At 36.7% G+C, this 24,550-nt stretch overlaps 1 protein-coding gene across 2 annotated transcripts in view; it reads left to right on the forward strand.

Moving 5' to 3' along the window:
• Positions 1–24,550, forward strand: part of LOC131068561 (alpha,alpha-trehalose-phosphate synthase [UDP-forming] 1) — a 246,855-nt gene that overhangs the window by 17,236 nt on the left and 205,069 nt on the right. The gene's annotated exons all lie outside the window — the stretch shown is intronic.

Below are 24,550 nucleotides of genomic sequence, written 5' to 3' on the forward strand. Positions count from 1 at the left end.
CAAGCTTAATGACAACAGATTTCATTGTATATTCATTTCTCCACCAAAATGAAGCTTAATAACTCTAATCATGACCAAGGCGTTTCCCAACAAGGACAAATATACCACAGAAAATAGGCACTTCATCTGCTCATTCTCACACCATTCCTAGCATGACACGCACCAACCAAGTACATGATGTATGACCTTTTCTTTGTTTGTAACTCCTTTGCTTAGCATTTGATCTGCAGAAATGAAAGAGTAACATCCAAAAAAAAAGCAGATAAGAGAGATAGAAAAACTAAAAAATATAAACCCAATGGTGTCAAACAAAAATGTTATGGCCTGTACCAATGATGGTATGGCCCAGCAGCAATACTTCTTCCATCACCCTCAAATCATGGTGAAATTTTCATCTAAAAGCTTCACAAATAGTTTTCAATCTGCAACTTCAGAAAACATCAGAAACATCCATGACTGCAACTCCAAAAATGAAACTTCAATCTGTAAAACGACTATAATCCCTGGATGGAATTACCAAGACCAGTTAGGGGGGTTTTCGTCCTTGAAACCAGCAACTCTAAGAGCGTTTTGTCCTCAAGAAGCTTTGGAAGAACTTAGGTTCATTCCAGTAGCATAACAAAGCATTCAAAGGTCTGTATTCACAAATGAGCCCTCAACCTCCTTTTATAACTTTTTTGGAGGTAAATAACCAATTTTAAAATATAATAATTTACTTATTCCCTCGCAAAAACTTTTCTGGAGAATTAATAATATTTTTAATGTGCAAATTATGCCAAGCTTAGGTGTCCAACTTAAAACACATCTTAATACCTTTCCAACGACCTATTGCACTAAGTTGTCCTTTTAATATTTCTAATAGTAGACAACTTAAAGGAATTAATTAAATAATAACTCAATAGCTTACCCAAGTTGCGAAAAATATCCAAATGACATAATTTTGTAATTTTGATCATACCACAAGGATACTGGAGTCATAGGATGATGAACCGAAGCAACTAGGTGACTCAGTAAAAATAGCCTGCTCCTCCAAGATGTTTGGAGAGCTCCCAAAAGGTCGGAAATTGATTCTGAAAGCATCACTAGGCTCACCAAGGCCAATTGAGTTCACTGCCAATATTTTTGCAAGACACATCCGGAGCACTTCAAGACTTTGGAGTTCTCCCCAACTCACCAAGTAGCTTATGAGAAAACTTGGAAATTGGCTAATTTCTCATAAAGCAATTTTGCTTAAAATGGGGATATTACATAATACAAAATGGAATTGCCATTGTATACTTCTCTTAAGTCTGGCCCCTTTTGTATTAATTGCCTCTGGAATTACGCCCATGTAGTCTTTGAAGTATTCATAGTCACATTTAATAGGTTAATTGTTAAATATAACATTGAACATTGAGTTGCTTAAAATATTTTTTATGGCAGCCACGTTGTTGGATTCTATGATAGCAACTTGTATATTGGCAACAACCTTCATGTGGAAGCAATTCATTTATCCGAGAGATCACACAATTGTTAGTTGTTATTTGATTATATTAAAATAAATTACCATTTTTTGTAGCATGTTGTAATTTGAATTTCTATGACTTTGTTTGATGTTCTTCCACATTTTGTCATTGTAAATTCTGAAAATGTATGCCTGCTTTGCAACTTAAAGCTCCTGTTCTTTAATTAGTTAGAATGGTATAGCACAATTAAAATTGTTCAATCTAATTGTGTTGGTTGTCGAAATCTTTCTACAACAGCTGTAAGCGCAAAGTTATCATTTATGAAACTTTCCAACTTTGTTAGGTAGTCTCTATCTTAGATGTTCCATCCTTATGATCAGATACATTACTAGACGATTTTAGAGGGAAATCTCTCTTGCCTCCCAAAAGTCAAAACACAAACTTGCACAGGCAGATACTCTTTGCTCTCGATTTGAACTTCACAGTTATTGAAAGTATGCAACTCAAATGAAATTCACTCAGATCAGTTCTAAGAGATTTCCACAATCCATCATATAAACAAGAGTGCAGTTTCTGGATTTGATTGTGCGCAAGACTTTTGCATCACAATCAAATCTTGCACACAATCAAATCCAGAAACTGCACTCTTGTTTATTCACTCAGATTTTATTAAATTCTCAAAGTAAACAATACCATTACAAACATGGCCCTGTCCTTTTGACTTCAAACTTTCTTGCATACATTCTTTATGCCTCACCGACAGGCAACTTCACACTCTACGCAGCTCCCTTTATGTTTCTCTCCTTCACCTACGCAGCCCTTCACCATTACTAGTGCACAGCTTATTCTCCTTGTTGTCAGGCTCGACTTATGCACTGCAGCTACCCACTTTCTGCCCTTCTCGGGTCTCTACTCACCACACACGACCTTTGATCGCTCTGCAACTTTTATTTTATTTATATTATATGATTGTTTTCCCATCGTTTAGCTTTTTACATCCATCAAAGTCGATGCCTCTTCCAATTCCCTTGGTCGAGCTCAACTCTTCCTCTGGCGGGTTGTCATATCCCCTCCTTGATCGTTATATATATATCCGAAATGAACCAACTATTATTATATTAATTACCAACAAATAATTATTTATTTATTAAATATTATTATTTAATTAATATTAATTAATAATAATATTCTTGGAATATTTAAATTAATAATAATATAAATTTTACAATATAATTATTGATACTATCAAGAAGTAAACAACGGCTGAAGAGGCCCTTAAAAAATATATATAGGCATAAATCCTATAGATCGCCATTGGTAAACCAATTGGTCAACAACTGCAAGGGATAGCCAACATGCTATTAATCAATATCACAAAACCAGTTGATAACACATGAAGAACACGACATTGACCAAACATTGGTCGATAACAATGATTATGTTATTAATGATTAGAATTATGAATGAATTGTGAGGGGTCACAGTTGTATATCAGCGATTATCCTCATATCGACAATCAGCATCCAACCAAGGGACGAGTATAGAGGAAGCAAGAATGATTAGGATAAATTCCTAAGTGTTATTAAGTGGAGGTTAATGTTACATATGGAGAGTCAATAGTGAAGCATTGAATAAGGGTTAGTCTTCCCATGAAGACGTTCATGAGCATCAATGTTAATAACGTTAGTATCGGAACTATACAAACCAGAAGAAAATAATATCTAAGACATAACAATTACCTTGAAGAGACGAGTTATCATATGTGATATAGATCAAAAGGAGTAAGGATATCATGAAGGGTAATATTACATTATAGATAAATTGAAGCCAAGCATCAATGACTTGTAATAATGACACCGATCACATTATCATAAGCAAGTCAAAATAATACACTAATCGATATCTACTGGAAGACACAAGAATCAGGGTGGCTAAAGGCAGTGACTATAATCACAAGCAACCACTACCAAGTTAGATTGAATAAGATAACCTATGCGCCTATCATAAGATTAAGATTGGTTAAAGGCAATCGATAACCAAATTAGTAATGAAGTGGTGCGTTAACATAAGACATGTCTCTTGGCAGCATAACTTATCAGTCCCACGAAGATATAAGAAATCATTCACAATCATCCTAGGAGGCATCGTGGGAAGTTTGTCTCTTATTAGTTATACATTTTGGATCGCTCCTTGTGAGAAATTACCTTGGGCATACTATCAATTGCATAAGGAACAAAGTCAGCAGTCAGGGAGAACACCATATCTTATTATAAAGGAAGAAATACCACGTGGGAGGCCTCTGATCTGGCAGAGAAATCAGAATTTAAAGAAAAAGACTTCGACAGAAATTTAAGTTAATTAATATTAGAAGGAGCTTGCCAAAGTGCTTTGTGGGTCCACCCAATAATTATTCAGAATATTATAATAAAAGAATCTTCCAATAGTATTTTTAGAAAAGGTTGAAGATTTCACAACTTTTGTTGTGTTTTTAGCAGCAGCTCCACTATAGGGAATGGGGCCCACTTGTAATATTTGGAGATATTGTTTGTGTTTTCAATTTCAACACCACTTAAGCTGTTACAAGGAATCTGGGAATTTTTGTTTGTGATTTGAGCCAAAGGGTTAACAAATGTTCTAGAGGAGTCAACAACATGCTGAAGAATTTTGCTTGGGAGAGTGCCAAGATAAGTACTACTCTTTTAAATTCAATATTTTAATGAAATGTGTTTTTTTAATAATTTTATGTTTATTAATATATTATCATTCTCACTTTAATTTGAAATTGATGTCTCAGTACTAAATTATGGTAAGTCTTAAATGGGGACATTACACGGGTTGTTTCTTTTTCCATGAGCGATGAAATCTTCTCGTAAGCTTGTCATCTTCAGCCCCAGACTATATTTCTTTCTCCTTCCACGTTGAAGGCCACTGATTTTAGCCTATATGCTGCACAATTTACACCTGTTACGTTTGTTTGGTTCCCAAAAGAAAAAAAAAGTTCACTTTGCAAATGCTGTGGTAGAACAGTCTGCAAGCTTGTCTATGCTTTTGTAGTCTGCATGCATGTTTACCAGCATAGTTACATATTAACATTTGGCAAATTTGTGTCCTTTATGTTTTGGGAAATGCCCGTACTCTGTCTCTAGATCTCTTCAGGCCGTCGATGCTAACAAAATTGAGGAGTTGGCTTTTACTTTAGCCAATGGCATTCATTTAAGAATGTATAAAGTCTTTTCAATAAACCAATTCCCGCATACCCTATAATCATTGCAATCCATGGGATAACATTTCTTCAAGGCATTTTGTCAAGCAGTCATGTTCTTGAAGAAACCCCCAATCATTGTATCCCATGAGATCATAGGCATAGACAGTTCACAAATTTTGTCTTTGTTTCCACACAGTTTTTTATATCTGAGCATCTAAACCTCCAATGGCAGCGTATGACTCCAATGGTGCCTTCCCTACCTGTCGTGAACTGGAACAAAACTTTGCAAAACAAGTGGAGAGTGACCAAACAAACCTAAATTTGAAACAAATAACTGAAACAAATAACTGAAACAAATTGTTTTTGGTCGGTGCTGATCGCGGATATGCCCAAGTGCTCTTGCACCAAACACTGGGTAGGAAAATTTTGTGAGGGGGAATCACAAAATGGAGTTGTGTAGCTGAACTACCTTTTCAGGTTGTAAACAACCTGCAGCAAACTCCATTGCTGATTTAGATAGAGATAGCTTCTTCTTCCGCTTCTCCCAGCACTTAGTTGGGACACTTGCTGTCCTCCACCAAGTGTGCATTATTCTTCTCTTTGCCCTTGTGGACTTACATCCACCATATACCGTCCTCTTCCACCAAAGGCAGTCCTCTCCTCTCCTCTGTGGGATCTAGCCCACCACAAACCGACCACCTCCACCAATGTCCTGTAGCATCCTCTACAGCTTCTACCCACAAGTAGGCATCTCTACTCCACTCCTTTACATCTATGCGTTCCACTTTCTCTTCTACCTTTCTATTCATCCCACCATGCAAATTCATCACAAGTTTAACATCACAAAACTCATTAAAATTTACCTTTTCTATTGCAACATCCTCCTTGGCTGCAACGTGCTCCACAACCCAGCTCTCCATTCTCTGCTGCTCCATATGTTCTATCATCAGCACGCCCTCCAACGAACATCTCTTTACTGCTGTAACGTCACTTTCTTTCTTATCCTCAACCTCTGTTGCAATCTCTTCTTCTACAACTGGTGCAACACCATCCTCATCTGCAACTACTGCAATTTATTTCTTGTCTTCTTCTATATCTTCTACCACTACTACAACACGACTCTCTACTGTAGAACTATTTTTTTCTTCTACAATCCTCTTTTCACTGTCGCGGGCTGCTCTCACTTCCGTCGCCTTCTGGCTGCAACTGTCCTTCAAGGGGTTGCTCCACATCCCATAATTCTTTTCCCAATATTGCTCCAAGAATGAAAGTAACACAGGCCTCCTCATGACCCACCTCGTCCTTTTCTTCGGACTCATTCTCTTATCTGCTGCAATCTTTCACTCCCATTCACTTCTCATGCTCTTCAATCTGCAAAACACTTTCTTTCAGGGCTTCCTAGCTCACATTGCTCAGGGCTTCTCTCCTACTTGCAACAATCCCTTTGAGCTTTCCACAATCGCTTCATGCTTTCAAGTGCGAACTGCCTCACGGTCGGCAATCTTTTTACACAACTCCACTCTTCACCTGCAGGTCTTGGCATAGATTGCCTCACGTTCGGTGCTCTGCCTATGCACTTAGAACCTCTGGCTCTGATACCAATTGATGCAAGAGGGAAATCACTCTTGGCTCTCAAAACTCAAAACACAAACTTGCACAAGTAGATACTCTTTGCTCTTGATTTGAACTTCACAACTATTGAAAGAATGCAACTCAAATGAAATTCACTTAGATTTTATTAAATTCTCAAAGTAAACAGTACCATTACAAACATGGCCCTAGCCTTTCAACTGAAAACTTTCTCTCATACATTCTTTATGCCTTACCCATAGGCAACTTCACACTCTATGCAGCTTCCGTTATGTTTCTCTCCTTCACCTATGCAGCCCTTCACCATTACTAGTGCACAGCTTATTCTCCTTGTTGTCAGGCTTGACTTATGTACTGCAGCTACCCACTGTAATGTCCCCTAATTAGTTACGCTTTAATTTAACCCAAATTTGGCCAAATCTATAAATAGGTAATTGGGTTTTATAGGCGTACCTTTGTATATTGTTTTCCTGCAACAAAATTAGAGAACATATATGCAATAATACTTAAACTGAAATATGAATTATATTAAAGGATATCAAATCTGCTATATTAATGACTGTTAGAATTATATTTGTTGAATATGATCAGTTTATTATATTTCCTAGATGAGATCAGATTATTATATAAAGTCAGTTTGTAAGTCAGTTACTAATCAATTCCTTTAGTCCATTAGTTGGATAGGGTGTCCAAGAAACCATCCCTCCTAGGCCCAAGGGTAGAATACCTTACCCCCCTTGGCTCCATATGGCAGGTTTTAGGCATCCATCATGGAGTGGCGTACCCAGCGAAGTGTTCTATCGCCGTTCCCCTTCATCACAACCACCTTCTCTCTTAAGCCCAAGAGCAGATGCTTCACCCCTCTTGGCTCCATGTGGCAGGTGTTAGGCATCCACTATGGAGTGGTGTACTTAAGAGTCCCTCATTTACAGTGGATCATTTATTATATTTATTCAATTCATCACATTATGGTAATCCATTATATCTGATATAATTGTCACATTCCATTATATTACATTAGTGCCTTGTATTGTGTTATCATCAATATTTTCTATTAGTATCTTTGTATCAGTATTAACCATTTATTGCCATTATTCCATTGCACTGAATTTATTATTCCTTATATTATTCGCATCATATGGAGTTACAGCATTTCAATATCTTGTGCAGCCTGAATTTAATTGTATTATGTATTCTAGAATTAATGTGCAGATATATATTTATACGTCCAGTTTGACACTATTATCATTTTAATATTATTTATCTAATTTGTCTCTCAAATTAATATCATATTAATGCCCTCTATTTGTTTAACACTATACACAACAGTTACCATTAATGATATATCAATAAGATTTAATATAATTATAATTTGTTGACTGCTATACTTTAATATTCTAACAAAACTTGGTCTTCTACATACCTATTGCTGCCTGCTCCTATTTTCCTATTCTGGCAGGCCTGAAGATTCTTCCCATGCTCCTTTCTTACCTTACTGGCAGACTCAGATCAATATTCCGCATTTATTCCCTCCTCTCTTTTCCTTCCTGGCAGTTTCTATGTATATTCCTTGCTGGCAGACTTTATAATTTCCTCTATGTATTATGAATATATATGAAATTAAGTATGAGACCAAGAACCAAGATACTATTGCCTGTAACTTAGTAACAGTTGTTAATTTTAGCAATCAGATTAGCAGTAATTAACAGAAAATAAGAATGCAAGGTAAAGTAAACACATAACACGATGATACCCTGGGAAAACCTCCCTCTTGGAGGAAAAATCCAGCAACAAAGAATCTCAGATTTGATTAGAATAAGGTAGAGACAGATTACAACCTTGCCCAGCTAGGGCACAAAACATAAGCACCAAAACCCTACTTATCTGAAACTTGATTCTGATCTCAGTCTGATAATGATGCTCAGAATATGATTTGCTGATGGATTGAGCTTGCACTTGGAAGATGTTGCATAGCTAACTCAAGGATTCAATGTCCTGCAGCAGATTCGGTAGCCTATAGCAGGTTAGGCAGCCTAGAATGACTTCAGCTGACCTAGCAAGATATTTGCCCAGCCGGGAAACAGTTCGCTGACTGGAAGATCTAATTCGCTGCCTTAGAGATGACTTGCAGATGCTAATCGCTGTTGGAGGAACTCGCAGAATCAGAGATGAATTTTCCTTACAACTTATTGCATGCCCTTAAACCTTATGCCTAGGTCGGCTTTGGTACCAAATTACAAATTCAGAAGTTACATTATAGGGTTAGACCAATATCACAAGTTACATCGGTTAGGACCTGACCAATAACACTTTACAAGTTACATATTAGGTGTGCCCAAATAGGACCTGCCCTATTATAATATATTACACAATCGCTCAAATAGGCCCAGTTAAACATATGCCAAATTGCTAAGGCCAAAGGCCACTTAGCACTTAGGTGAACTAGGTCGGATCCCTACCTAGCTACATAACAACAACAGTTCTAATCTGATCCAATCCATGGTGATGTTCCTCGATGCTTTGATTCCTTTCCTTTATATCTCTCAATGTGAGGGAGAGGTCACACCTCTTCATCATGCATGCCCTTTGGCAAGGGACACACCCTTTCAACATTAGCATCTTTTTGAAAGAGTGCAACTCTTCATTATTTCTGCCCTTTGAAAGGGACATAGCCTTTCATAATCAGGTCCGCACTTCTTATTTAAATCAGATGTGCACTTCTCATTTCCCCAATTATCCCCCTCTCAAATGAGGTTCTCTTCTCCCTTTTATATCTCATTGTTGAGGAAGTCACAACTTTTCCTTCCATGTCTTTTGACCATTCATTAACTTGATTAAATTTTAATTGATTATATTTAAGTATATTCTTTATATTTTAATTTAATCTCTAATATTTAAATTTTATTATTATTATTTATTATTAAATTCTATTTCAAAGTGGGAACATTACACCCACTCTCTGCCCTTCTCAGGTCTCTACTCACCACACATGACTCTGATCGTTCTGCAACTTTTATTGTATTTATAATATATGATTGTTTTCTTATCGTTTAGATTTTTACATCCATCAAAGTCAATGCCTCTTCCAATTCCCTTGGCCAAGCTCAACTCTTCATCTGGCAGGTTGTTTCTTTGTCCATGGGCGATGAAATCTTCTTGTAAACTCTTCATCTTCAGCTCCACACTATATTTCTTCTCCTTCCACGTTGTAGGTCACTGATTCTAGCCTATATGTTGCACGGCTTACACCTGTTACTTGTGATTGTTTGGTTTCCAAAAGAAAAACAAGTTCACTTTGCAAATGCTGTGACAGAACAGAACACAGGCTTGTCTATGCTTTCTTAGTCTGCATATATGTTTACGAGCGCAGTTACATATTAACATCTAGCATGTTTGTGTCCTTTATGTTTTGGGAAATACCTGTATTCTGTCCCAAGACCTCTTCAAGCCGCTGATGCTAACAAAGTTGAGAAGTTGGCTTTTACTTCAGCCATTGGCATTCATTTAAGAATGTCTGAAGTCTTTTCAATAAACCAATTTGTGCATACCATGTAATCATTGCAATCCATGAGATAACATTTCTTCAAGGCATTTTGTCAAACAGTCATGTCCTTGAAGAAACTCCAATCATTGCATCCCATGTGATCATAGGCATAGAATGGTTCACGAACTTTGTCTTTGTTTCTACATAGCTTTTTATATCTGAGCATCTAAACTTCCAATGTCAGCATATGACTCCAATGGTGCCTTCTTTACCTATTGTGAACTGGAATGAAACTATGCAAAACTGTGTGGAGAGTGACCAAACAAACCAAAATTTGAAACAAACAACCGAAACAAATTGTTTTTGGTTGGTGCTGATCGCCAATATGCCCAGGTGCTCCTGCATCACTAGACATCCCATGCTAAGCTAGGTTTGATTTTTAAGGATATGCTTTACACACTATTATAAATGAATTTAGAGAAGAGATAATAACTCAAAATATTCATTCGTGTAAATTTTCACTATTGGTCTTTGATCTGAGACAGAACAAATGAACAAGTGACTTCTATGAAAGATGCTTGAGCACTCAATCCTTCACATAGTGAGAATTATTATTGAAGACGAATCCTAGTTAACAGGAAACCCAGTAGTTTTTTCCCTGTCTATATATGAGAAAAGTTCTCCAATTAGTTTTTTGAATTCTCTTTGTATGGATGGATTCTTATTCCTTACGTACACTGCTAGACTGGCTGGATGCTTGCCACAAGATTGCTTTCATAACTTTTGGGTGTTTTAATCTCCTTGATAAAAACTTAAATTTATGATCATGCTATTGGGTTAATACCCAGGCACATATGACAGATAATGATGTTCATGGTGAGTCAGGTCAAATGCAAAGAGGTAGATGACTGAAAGCTACATGAATAATAACAATCCTTCTGTGTGTTAAACAGGTGTGCAATAAAGGAAGAGTGTTGCTGCATTAATTGCTAAGTTGCTCAGAATCCTTTTCTGCTTATAATATTTTGTGACTTAATTTCACATGAATTAAAATAGCGCGAATCTCATGGCTGCCTCTCCTATCTACTCTAGAAGAGACATCACCTCTTATGTCACCACATAATCAACATCCACAATATATTTTCCGAGAGATTACCATGAACCTAAGTGCATGTGATCTAAAAACCTATGTAAAACCATGTTATAGATATTGCTTGAGCAACCTTCATAACTGGGTTTGCATCTAAGCTTCCCGAGGAAATAGATATTATAATTGTATACCATAAGATCTATATGGCTTATAATCTTTTATAAAAACTAGGATCACTAAATAAGATTGCCCTCCAATGGACAAGTTAACCAGAGATGCCATGGAATTGAGGATTAATATTGAACCACATCCATCTGGTAAACTTGCATTTCCCAAAATACATGCTTCAAGCTATGCTTCGTGGTGTTTTAGAGATGGGAACAATAGGAAATTTGGGTACGTGTTTTGGGCATGGTGATGATAAGAAGTTTGGCAACTTGTTTCTGGGACAGCAGAGATGGGAGTTCTTTTTCTGGAGACAATAAGAAATGACAACCTAAGAAATAGGGAAAATATTAGAATTCAAAATATACCTAGGAAACAACAAAATTCAAACTTCAAAGTGTAAAACTTAAAACTTTAAACAATGTCTGTGAATTAACATGAGAGTTGAGACAGTGCATTGATACTCAATGTTTTAAGTATAATGGTACATGAAAATTAAAAATTTCATTGTTTTCATTATAAATATATAACGGCAGCAGACCCAAAGTCTAACAAAATGTCTAATAATAAGTATTGCAGTGAGATATAGAAGACCACAGTAATTGAATTTCCTCACTACTGCAAATGAATACAAATGTTAATGCTTCTCTTCCTACTTCTGTCATCTTTTCCCTTCATTCATTATTGTGGCAATTCATAAATAAACATGGATGGTCTTTAAAGGCTAAGTGGTTAGGGTTTCAAAACGGGTGCAGTGGGAACATGCTTCCTTTTTTATTTTTGTTAAATTTAAAAAAAAAAAAAAAATCTGGGGATGTGACTATCTCTGGAATGTTCTCTCCAGAAACCTTGTTTTGAGGACATTTCTTGTGCTCCCAAAAAATTGGGGATGACCCAAGGAGCATTTCCTAGTTGTCCCTGTGTATCCCAAATGTTTCGGGGGTGGGGATGCTTAGGAGAACCTTGGGGATGGATAGTAATTGTGTTGACCACACTAAATGGATGGGTCATGTGAAAGTCAGTTCTAGCTAATCTAATTGCAAAAAATGTAATTCAATTAGTCTAGCTTAAAAGCATATATCATAGATCAGTCATAGTAGTGTCTATTCTCCTCATCACACATTCTACATCATCAGAAACCAATCACATAGTTGAAATTCTCGATAATGTGGATTTGGAATTTGGCATGAAGTTGTTTATTAAATCACAGTAAGGCCAAGACATTAAAATAAAAGACTGCCTTGTGGGGGCCCACAAGGGAAATTCTTTCCATTCACCTTATATAATGTTCAAACTTCAATCTTTGTACCCTAGGTTAAATCCTCACAAACAACCTAGGGAATAAACCCAACCTTGCTGATACACATATGATTGGATGTGAATTATAAAAAAAGGATTGGTTTATCGCTAAACCAAACACTGCCTCACCACTTACATTTAATATTTTCAATGGCTGCCTTAGTTTTATCACCGGCATCTATAAGTACTGAATTTTAAATAAGTTGGCTTCTGTTAAAGTTCTCTCCAGGTGAAGCAGTCAACCTGTGCAAAGTTCCAGAGGTCATGCATCATCAATTCCCTTGGAAAGAGACTTGCTTTTCTATATAAGAATGGGACTATGAGACTGCACCATATGTTTGAAAGCACCCAGTGACACTATTACCTAAATTTAACATATTCCTGGAACTCATTTAGTTGTGTTTTTCAACTAAGATGAGAAGGAACATCCAAATATTTTTTAAGAGGAAACATCCTTGTTTACTTTTGGACATTGACAGTCAATTAATTGCTTTGAAGTGTGAGCATAATCAAAACAATGATTGTGCTGACAAGTTGGATGCTTGGATTTAGAAGCCATTGGAATGGAAACTTCTAGTGGACTGTAGGAAGAGGAAATACAAAAATAAAACAGGCATATTTGAGGCCACAGATGGACATTGGGACCTATAAATTAAATCACAAATTATAGCAATGGAGTTTCCTAGACATATTTGAGTCGATGGCCTAAATCATCTCAAAAAAAAAGCTGAAGTTGGATGTCATTGGAAATGTTGTCATTGATGTCAAGAAGGTAAGAAGACAATGTCATAGATAAATTTTTCATTGATGTCAAGAGTGAAATATTGTTATTGGTGTCAATATGCAGTGAAGAGTTTATAAGACAAATAGTTTTGTTGATACTTCAAGAAAGTTCCTTGTATTATCTTTATAATGAAGTTGATGCAGTTGGAACCAAATGGTTTGACAGTGAAGGATATCTACAAAATAGATTTAGTTGTAGGCAGATTTGGTTGAAGAAAGACAAAGCAGACTGTCTCTGAATGGACAGCGATCAAGTAACTACTATTAATATGCAGCGAATTCCTTGTCTAGTATAGTGATTTGTTTAATCTCTAATTCTTATAGAGATGGCAACTTTATGAAGAATAATAATTAATAGTGAAGGCGGCGAATTCATAAGAGGCAGTGATTAATTCCGTGAATGCAGTGAGTTATACATGCAGCGCTTAGCATATGATAAGACAGTGATCATAACTGAAAGTAGCGCTTTGTGTAACATGATTAGAATGGCGACTTCATGGTAATTAAGGATGCAGCGATTAAAAGGAAATAAAGATCAGCAATTAAAGAATGATTGAAGTTTCAAGTTAAAAGAAAATTAGACAGGCAATTAGTAAAACAAAAATTAACGGTCAAAGAAATCAAAGAACAACGATGAAGAATGTTTGTGAGGGCAGCGACTTCTCTATTTATTATAAAAAAAATAAAGGGTACGATTCATAAACAAGTCATATGTCAAAGATTTTATTATATTATTGTTGGGTGAAAATTTTGTAAACTGATGAAGGTTCTCAAAATGTGTGTTTCATGACCGCACACGGGATGATATCTCTCAGAAGACAAGACATAATTCCTCCTAATTATAAGGGAAGGCTCCCCCTTTCTACTGCAATTATTTTCTATTTCACCTACTTGCTAACTTTAAACTAATCCAAGATACAATAACAACTTAGTTCTCTTCTTTCAAAACCAGTTACATCTAATTCTCTTTTAAGAATAGATTTTTCCTTAAATAACTTAAAAACTTGCAGTAATATTAAATGAATCTACTTGGGAAGTAAAGTGTTTGTGAAAGAACAAAGTCTTCCGTTACTTCCCTTTTCTGAAAATGACCCAAGGACGGGAATTTGCACACTTAAGAACTCAAAGATTCTTTCTATGTACTAAAACTCCTATCAACCACTGTAACCCAAATATATTGTTAGCTCAAAGACTCACAAATATATTGAAAGATATTTTACTCTAACCAGATAGTCCGTATAGCACAAAGACTCTACTTTTTACCTTTTCAATACAAATTCTCGAGATAACTTGTAAAAGCTCAAAGACTTAAAACAATTCTTCCTCAACTAATTTTCAATTTTTGAATTTCCAAAGTAACTCAAAGATTACTTGTAAAGACTCAAAAGTTCTTTAATATTTAACACCAATAACTATATCCAATTTTAATCATTCAAGAACATATGATACCAATGACATAAGAACATTTATACTACATAAAAGATTGAACTCAAAACAAAGTTTGAATGCCGAGCTCTTCTCTTTTTTGATTAAATTGCAAATTTACAAAATGAACACAGAGTCTCAATTTGCTCCACTTTGGCAGAGTTTTGTTGCATAAACAAAGATGGAAAAAAGATCCTTATTACAATAATAACCCTCATATATATAAAAGAAGGGTGCAACATGAAAATAGGAAATTATAACTAAATTTAAGACTAAGTCAAAAGAAGAGTTCAAATTGACTTAGAACTTGTGCACACAAAAGGTGCACATAAGCAATTACAAAATGACTCCTAAAGTGTCAATGGATAAAATAAAATGCCACTAGGAAAATCATGACGTGTCATTTTCCCTTAAGTTGAATCTCGCTTCTGGAATTCCTCAAACTTCTGCAAAGCATGGTTCATCTGAACTCCATCGGGTCCCTAGGTATTGTTGGTGATGACCTTGACCCTGGTGATGGAATCTTCTAAGTCAATGCGACACTTGCGTTTCCTTAAAATAGCATCCAAAAAATCCATGACGAAGTGGAGGTCAACCAATTGATCAATTGAGGACAAAGAGAAATCCTCCCTATCAACTTCATTAGTCACAAGCAAGCTAAATTCTTTGATGATTTCATCTGTATCAAATACCTTTTCATTCTTTGACGTATGACTTGTTTATGAAAAGGTGTTTGATGCAGATGAAATCATCAAAGAATTTAGCTTGCTCATGAAGGTATTTGATACGGATGAAGTCATCAAAGAATATAGCTTGCTCGTTACTGCCGAAGTTGATAGGGAGGATTTCTCTTTGTCTTCAATTGATAAATTGGTTGATCTCCAATTCGTCTTGGATTTTCTGGATACTATTTTAAGGAAACACAAGAAGTGTTGCATTGACTTAGAAGATTCCATCACTCGGGTCAAGGTCATCACTAGCAATACCCAGGGACCCGATAGAGTTCAGATGAAGTATGCTTTGCAGAAGTTCGAGGAATTCCAAAAGCTAGATTCGGCATTTTCATGATTTTCCTAGTGGCAGTTTATTTTATCCATTGACACTTCAGGTGTCATTTCGTAATTGCTTATGTGCACCTATTGTGTGCACAAGTTCTAAGTCAATTTGAACTCTTCTTTTAACTTAGTCTTAGAATTAGTTATAATTTCCTATTTTCATGCTACACTCCTCTTCTATATATATGATGGTTACTATTGTAATAAGGATCTTTTTTCCATCTTTGTTTATGCAACAAAACTCTGCCAAAGTGGAGCAAATTGAGACTTGGTGTTCATTTTATAAATTTGCAATTTGATCAAGAAAGAGAAGAGCTTGGCATTCAAACTTTGTTTTGAGTTCAATCTTTTATGTGGTATGAATGTTCTTATGTCATTGGTATCATATGTTCTTGAATGATTAAAGTTGGATATAGCTATTGGTGTTAAATATTGAAGAACTTTTGAGTCGTTACAAGTAATCTTCGAGTTACTTCGGAAATTCAGAAAGTGGAAATTAGTTGAGGGAGAATTGTTTTAAGTCTTTGAGCTTTTACAAGTTATCTCAAGAATTTGTATTGAAAAGATAAAAAGTAGAGTCTTTGTGCTATAAGGACTATTTGGTTAGAGTAGAATATCTTTCAATATATTTGTGAGTCTTTAAGCTAACAATATATTTGGGTTACAGTGGTTGATAGGAGTTTTGGTACATATAAAGAATCTTTGAGTTCTTAAGTGTGCAAATTCCCGTCCCTAAGTCATTTTCAGAAAAGGGAGGTAACGAAAGAATTTGTTCTTTCACGAACACTTTACTTCCCAAGTGGGTTAATTTAATATTACTGCAAGTTTTTAAGTTATTTAAGGAAAAATCTATTTTTAAAAGAGAATTAGATGTAACTGGTTCTGAAAGAAGAGAACTAAGTTGTTATTGTATCTTGGATTAGAGTAAAGTTAGCAGGTAGGTGAAATAGAAAATAATTGCAGTAGAAAGGGGGAGCCTTCCCTTATAATTAGGAGGGATTATATCTTGCCTTCTGAGAGATATCATCCTGTGTGCTGTCGTGAAACACACATTTTGTGAACCTTCATTAGTTTACAAAATTTTCACCTAACAATTATGCAGCGACTATATTAAGCTATTTGATGCTTAGAACAAATAGTGATCCATAGATGCAGTTGAAGATAAAGTCAACTTCAGAATCTTTGGTATTGGTCGATAGATAAATTAGTGAAAGAAAATAAACTATGATCTACCGGCAAAGAAGTAATCCATCACAAGGAAGTGCGATTTATTATTACATTGGATCGATAAAGGAACTACAATGAGCAGCATAGAGGTGGCGCAAGTTTCATAAGAAATGATTAACATTCCATTATGACAGCGACCACACAGTTCTGATTGAACGTGGATGATGTTTTGAGCAAATAACAATATTAGAGTAATGATTGAAGCATTGATTTATTAAGTCAATGATCAATAACCAAAGAGCAATACATAAAAAGTTTAGTAGCAGCGATAATGATAAGAGCAGTTTTTATCAGTATTGAGAAAAACTGATATCAAGGAGCACCTTTATTAGGAGGAGTCGATGAGCAATAAAGAATGAACCGTGATCTAACTCAAGCCCAAGGAAAGTAATCAGATCATGTATGACAGCAATCAGATGTGCTAAGAAAATAAAGTTGTAAACTAGCGATATGGTAAGTGAATTAGTGTTTGAAGCAAAGAAACGGGACTCGGACTCGGCTCGGACTCGGCTCGGACTCGGACTCGGGACTCGGCGTCAGACTCGGCTCCAGACTCGTCTGGACTCGGGATAGTGAAAAACTCCAGAAATTTAGAGATTTTTAAATATTTAAAACTTGTTTCAGACACCCTTTATTGAATACACCTTAAAGACACAATAACATCATCAAACTCGGCTCATTTGATTACATACACAAGTATACATCAATCACATAAGCATAAACGCAAATTGTAGTTGAAGAAAATAACAAACATAGATATATAAATATTGTCAAATGTATACAATATTACAAAACTCATGGAATAAAAAATCCATGTCATCATATGATCATCATCAAATGTTTCATACAAATACCAAAGGTAAATACAACTACAAGTCTATGGCTCAGAGGAGCCTGCACCCTCTGGCTCTAGCCCCCTACGAAGGTGTCTAAGGTAGGTCCTGGATGATTCGACTGCCATAGCCGCTCCCCGTGACACCATGCCATGCTCACCAACATCAGGAACACCCGTGTCACTATCTGCCTCTGAATCTTCTGTCTGTGCTCGTGCTCTCCGCTCCTCCTCTGCCATGGCTACAGTCTCAACCTCTATATCTACCTGGTCGATCCAATCAATGTCAGACTTGTAGGTTAAATTTTCTCTACTTCTATCGACGCAGTTTCCCCCATATTTTTCGACGGGGGTTTGGGGGCAGCGCCCCCAAGGTGGGGTCAAGGGGCAGCGCCCCTTGCGCGCTCCCTGTCGCAATACAGGGCGAGGTCGAGGGGCAGCGCCCCGCGAGGCCAAAAAAACTTATTACAAGTCTGAATTAGGGTTTCTTTGAGAGTCTTCCTTAGGGCCTGGTTTTGCTCTTGTTGCTAATTGGGTCTTGCTTGGTGAGTGAGTATCATTCTTGAAGGTCCAAGCTAGGTCAAGTTGGTGAGTGATAAAGTCTGGAATGTCATCCTGATCTTCAAATGCCCTGAAATTTGGCTAAGTCTGGAATGTCCTGATCCTGAAATTTGACTAAGTTTGGAAAACTGAAGAATCCTCCAAAAACTAGATTTTGCAATATAACTCCTGGAGGCCCGAAACCACTCTCAAACATCCTGACAGTATATATGGAATATAACTTAAAGTATAAGAAAGAAGAAAGAAATGTCACTTATACTTAAATGTTATATTCCATAAAATAATCCTGACGGAGATACCAAAATGTCAAATTTCGCCCTTCCAAAAAAACTTATTACTTTTTAAAAAAACTTTTTAAAATGTTTTTTTTTTTGTCATTTTATTAACCCAGCCAGTAGCCGAGTCTGGGGCTCAGGACTCGCTGAGTCTGGCGATTTTGAGCCAAAATCGCCAACTCGGCGAGTCTGGCGAGTTTACTCTCCAGACTCGGCCGAGTCCGAGTCCGAGCCCCTGGGACTCGTTTGGCCTGACTCGGACTCGGACTCGCCGAGTTTGGGCGATTTCAGGCGAGTCTCGTTTCTCTGGTTTGAAGTGTATAAAAGAAGTGAATGCTCATAAACTTCAGCGAAAGATGTTTATTATTTGTCTCCTCAATATTGTAGAAGAAGACAACAAAAAGCTTTAGCAAAAATTAAGAAATCATTGAGAGTATGATTATAATTACGAGTGTCAAGTAAAGAAATTTAATAACTAAGATTAAATAAAAGATTAGTCAAAAGGCGTTATAATTTGGTGACTCGAAAGTTGCGATATGAGTCAGATTGTGTGATTCGAGTCACTTTGTTTTGATAAGATGTGACTATCTTTGGAGGAGACTCTTCAATAAAGAGACACATCCTTTTGATAAAACACAGACATATATAAAGATTGTAAATCATTATTGGAAGTGTAGAGTGTGGAAAATATGATGTTAGACGTGAGAGTGTAAAGAGAGAGTGTGTCGAGTGTGTTGGGTGTAAATAAGAAGAGGTGTGGGAATAAACTTTTATGTCAGATTTGCATCTACAGATCTATTAATGAGAAGGTAAAAGGAAGATCATGAAAGACAGGTAGAAGGCAGATCTTTAAGAATGATTCATTGCAGATTTATAAAGAGAGTTTATAGTAGGATTATAAAGACTATATGCTGATATAAAAGAGAAATATATGCAGATATAAAAGAGATGTATATACTGATATAGAAGAAGAGTATACACAGATTTCAAAGAGGAATTTATGCAGATATAAATAAGATGTATATGCAGATATAGAAGAATATGAAGATGGAAATTAAGAAGGAAGAGTATATGTAAGCAGACTTGTTAATGAATGTAAATTGTAGAAATCGAATTGTCCATCACTAGTTGTAGTAGCAACATTCAAAAGGTGGAAACAAAATTCAGAAGTGGGAGTTGGGGTGCTCACAAAATCAGATTTTGGAGTTGGTGCTTCCAGTGGGCTGGTGCTCACAAACGTAGGGGTTGGTACCTACAAACATTGTAAAAGAAGATATTCATAAAAGCATTTATTGCCGTGGTTTTCTCCTGAAATATTTTTGTGCTCTTCAGATGTAATACAATTACTAACCAAGGAGAACTCTATAATATCTTATGAACCTTTGGAGGATGCCATCTACAGATTCTAAGATTGTGCAGTTTTTTTGGTAGATCTTTTGTCAAAATGTGGTAAGTGTTGTGACGTTTTCACACATCGCCCCATTGCAAATGGGGACCCCTACTTTTTAGGCCCTCCCGATCTTTTGGCTTTCGTTTTTGGGGTCTTTTCGCAACAGTCTCGTCAGTCTCTTTGCTTTGCAAGTGTTTGGGGATCATATTGATTAAGTCCGCTTTTCGTTTGAGTTAATTTGATGAAGTCTAGGGCCTGTTTTGTCAATTTTAGGGGTTTTGTCTTTAGTCCTAGATTTTAGGGGTTTCTGTTAGGGTTTTGGAAAAAGTTGAACATATAACTGGAATCGGGACCCTTCAAGGAACCTCCCAGTAAAATCTGAACCAAAATGGAGCAACTTTCTATTTTGAGAAAGTTCCTATTTTTTAGGGATTTTACTGAGTTCTAGAATGTCTTCATTTTGCCAAAAATCAAACTTACTATTTTTAGTAAGTTTCTATTAATAGAAAGTCATTCCCGTGTCCTGTTTAGGGGTCTAACACTGACTTTCTGAAAGTTTCTATTTTTGGAAGTTTATTTTTGATAGGACCATTCAGGCAAGATGATGAAGATCAAGCATCCACGACTACTAATTCGGGAAAGTTAGAAAGTAGATAGAATCACTCAAAAAATGGAGAAGTGTTGGAAATCCATTCTTGAAAAGGAAAGCTCAAGAAATTCACCTAAGTCCGGAAGGAGCTCAAAAGTTCACCTAAGTTTGGAATAACCAAGGAAATGATGAATTCCTCCACTGCAAAAATCTGCCCAAAGCCAAGTGAGGGCGCCAAAATGGAGTCTCCATGGATAACATGAAAATTTCAAATTTCCCTTCTCAAGCCAAATGCTGCCTAGGAATGAAGGAGGGTGCCAAAATGGTATGGACAATGGACAAAATGACAAATTCCTTCCTTAGGTGAAAATTCCACCCTGAGACATGGAAGGGCGCCAGAGTGGAGTGGCCAGGGAAGGATAGAAAAGTTGTGAATACCTTGGCTTAGGTAGATTTGCGCCCCAACAACTAAGAGGGCGCCAAAACAAGGGAGACAAGGAAAAGATTGCAAAACAAGTGAATTCCTTCGCCAGTGACAAATGCCGCCTAGGAATGATGGAGGGTGCCAAAGTGGAGTGGTCAGGGAAGAATTGAAAGAATCATGAATTCCTCCACCTATGTAAAAATCCACCCATGAGTGAGTTAAGGCGCCAAAATGAAGAATGCATGGAAAGTGTGAAAGATGATGAATTCCTCCACTTGTGCAAAATTCCTCCCTAGCATTGTGGAAGGCGCCAAATCCAAGGGATGAAGGAAAGTCCAACAAATCATGAATTACTCCCCTTATGCAAAAATCTGCCCTCCTCCTCAAGAGGGTGCCAAAATGGAGAAGTTAGGGAGGAATGGAAAAAGTGTGAATTCCTTGATGGTCAAAATCCGCCCAAGCACTGTGAAGGGGCGCCAAATTGAAGAATACATGGAAAATGTAAAAAATCTTGAATTCCTCCCTCCTTGAGGAATTGTGCCCTGGCCAAGGAAGAATGTTGAAATGGCTAAGTCAAAGAGAATCAAGGAAATGATGAAATTCCAAGACACGGGGAATTCCATGCCTAAGGTGGAAAACTGAAAATTTGTCTAAGGCATGAAAATCCAAGGGTCAAGGAGGAAATCGAAGGTTAGGAATGGATTGAAAAAGCAGAAAATCCCCTCGGGAAAATCTTTAAAAAATCCATTTTTAGACACCAAATCTCGTCCGAATTTCAAAATTTTTGCAAATTTGGATTCGTAGGAGAATTTTCTATCACTTGAACCCGGGACCTAAATTTTAGGAAAGTTCCTAAAAAATAGGAGATGTGAAAAGTTGGTCAAAAAGCTCCTTGCGGACATGATGAATTCAAAGAGCACAAAAATTCCTTCAAGGAACAAATTTCCAGAATTTCTTCTCTAGTTCAAAAATGTGCCCAAGGTTGGAAACAAGACATAAAATTCAAGGTTTAGGAAGAAAAATTCAAAATTAAAAAAAATTCCTTCCTTAGGGAAGAATTGCACCCAAGAAGAAGAAATTCCAGGAAAGTGAAAATTGACTAAGTGTTGGAAATTCCTTCCTTCCAGACAGAATTCTTGGGAATTGTGAAAGTTGGCTAAGGCATGAAGGAATTCCTTCCTCAAGGGGTAAAGTAGAATCAAGGTCAAAATGAGGTTAAGGAGGAATTTTTCCTCCACATCAAAATTCCTTCACCATGGAGAAAATGCGCTTCGGGAAAGGAATGGGCGCCAAATGGGTAAGGAAGGAATTTTCTTTCCAAGACGAAATTCCTCCATGACATGAAAATTCCGCCCAAGGAAGAAGATGAAAATTCCAAGGCAAGGAAGGAATCGAAGATGAACAAAACGAGAAAATTTCCCTTGGGCAAAATTTTGAAAAATCCATTTTTGAGCATCAAATCACATCCAAATTTCAAAATTCTTTCAGAATTGGATTCACGAGATAGTTTTCTCTCTCTTGAAACCTAGAACCCTATTTTTGGAAAGTTCCTAATAAATAGGAGATGGTGGAAAATCATTAAAAATCTCCTCCAGAGCAAGGAAAGTTCGAGAAACTTCAAGAAAATTCTTCATGGATCAAATTCTTCTCTCCTGAAGTTTTCTCTCTACAAGGTTTTCTCGCCAAGTGGCAGCCGAGTCAATGCATGCTGAATTAATGAAAGAATCTTCTTGCATGCAGCCGCCTTATTAATGATTCTATGACAGATTCTCTACACATGTAGCCGTTGCATGGGGAATGATGGGGTGATTTTGCATGGATGAATATTCAACGCATTTTGGGCATGTTTGATGTAATGGGGTGCATTTAATGCACCGATGGACGCCATTTTGGGGTTTCTAGAATAATTGTATATGGGCTTAGTGGGCATTAATAGCCGATTCCCAACTTGTTGCATCTTGAGTGGGGAATCTTTAGGGTTTGCATGTAGTCAATGCTAGGACCCTAAATAAAGGGGTGAACCCCTCATTTGTAAAAGGAGGGAGACTTTGTATGAAATTGTTGCGATAAGTTTTTGAGAAAATAACAGTGAAACATTGTTCTCTGATGGTGTCCACTTAAGTTATCTTTTCAAAACTTGCATGGTTTCACCTTCCTCTCCTAGAGTAGAATTTTATTTTCTCAGTTGTTAGATAAAGTGCTTTGATTTCAATGGAGAATGCAATGGTGTTTGATGAATTTCCATGGTTCATACTTTTTGCATCTTGCTGATTGTAAGTTGCAGTGTAAAGTTAGCCTGAACCCCCAAATTTATGCTAAGTTCGATTGTGAATAGTCGTTTGGATTGCGTCGTGTTGGGTTTTCAAATGCACTTTCTCAATGTGAAAATCCTTCAACATCCTCAGAAGATTGCACCGTTCTTGCGGAGTTGTAGTTGATCTTGGCGAAGCAGAGCTTGGTTTATTTGGAGTTTGTCCATCAAAGCATTATCTGTTGATATTACTGCCCTTAGGAGTAGATTTAGATCCTTCTAAACCCTTTTCCTCTTTATTTTTAGTTCATTTTAGTTCGTTCGAAGCAGCAGCATCGTAGAATTGTCGTATCTGACGATGAAGTTCCACGCCACAGCAAAGAAGTGAAAGAATGATCCAAGCATAAGGCCCCTTGGATTACTAGCAATCACATCAGCCAACTGAGTCATGTCTGTAGCATAAAGGAACCTTGGAGTCGATTGTTTGAACTTCTTGCAATCTTAGCAGGCAATCACACTTTGATCAAGAGAGAGTGAAGTGACCGTTAGGCAACTTTATTTTGTGTTCGACGTAGTCATAAAAAACACGTGAACAGTAAGGTGTTCTAAGAAAGTTGAAGAATATGTTCTTTGTCTCGATAACATTCAGGCTCCAATATTCAAGCTGATGTGTCTGCTGTAGGTCTGTAGTAGGTTCTTGAGAGGCTTCTTGGAGCATTCAATAAGAGATTGGAGAGAGGAGTTTGGAAGATTTTGGTGATGTCCAAATATTCGCATTGTCTAAAGTTTATGTTTACACACCTAAGAATTCACAATTGGTTGGCAATTGAAGGTGATGTGTTCTGTAAAGTTTCATTTTTGGAAGATATTAAGAAATACGGTTACACATTTTTACTGCTGATGTAAAAAAAGATAAAACATTACAAAATCAGCCTCTGCATCCTGATGGACTGGAATGGCATCTCAGGTCATGCGATCACTTGTGACCAAGATGAGAGAATGTAGCAATGAAGCCCAATGAATATCATAAAGTGCGCATGGAATATTAAGCCATTAGTCTATAGGTTTTTCTCTAAACGTGGTTGAACGTAAACTGAAAATCATACTGGGAGCTTGCCTTCCAATTGTGACTACCTTGAATGTAACTCCTTACCTTTCAATTGTGACTACTTAAATGCAACCCCTTGTGAGCTACTGTCAGATGGTCCTTGTAGAAAAAATGTTCTTTTTGTTAATGCTGACAGTCATTTCAGTATTTATTTTAATTTTGCTTGAAATAAATGATAATTTACATTGAAAACTTAAATCAGCCTACATCAAGTTCTAATAATTGCTTATTGAAACCAGTCTAGTTATTCAAGTGCTGGTTATTTCCAATAACCGATATCAGCTTCAAGAATTGAAAGAAACTGTCTATATTATAAAGTTAGGAATTATTGATCTATAAGCTGTATTGCTCT

Source organism: Cryptomeria japonica, chromosome 11, assembly GCF_030272615.1.
Source record: "Cryptomeria japonica chromosome 11, Sugi_1.0, whole genome shotgun sequence".
Classification (NCBI taxonomy): domain Eukaryota; kingdom Viridiplantae; phylum Streptophyta; class Pinopsida; order Cupressales; family Cupressaceae; genus Cryptomeria; species Cryptomeria japonica.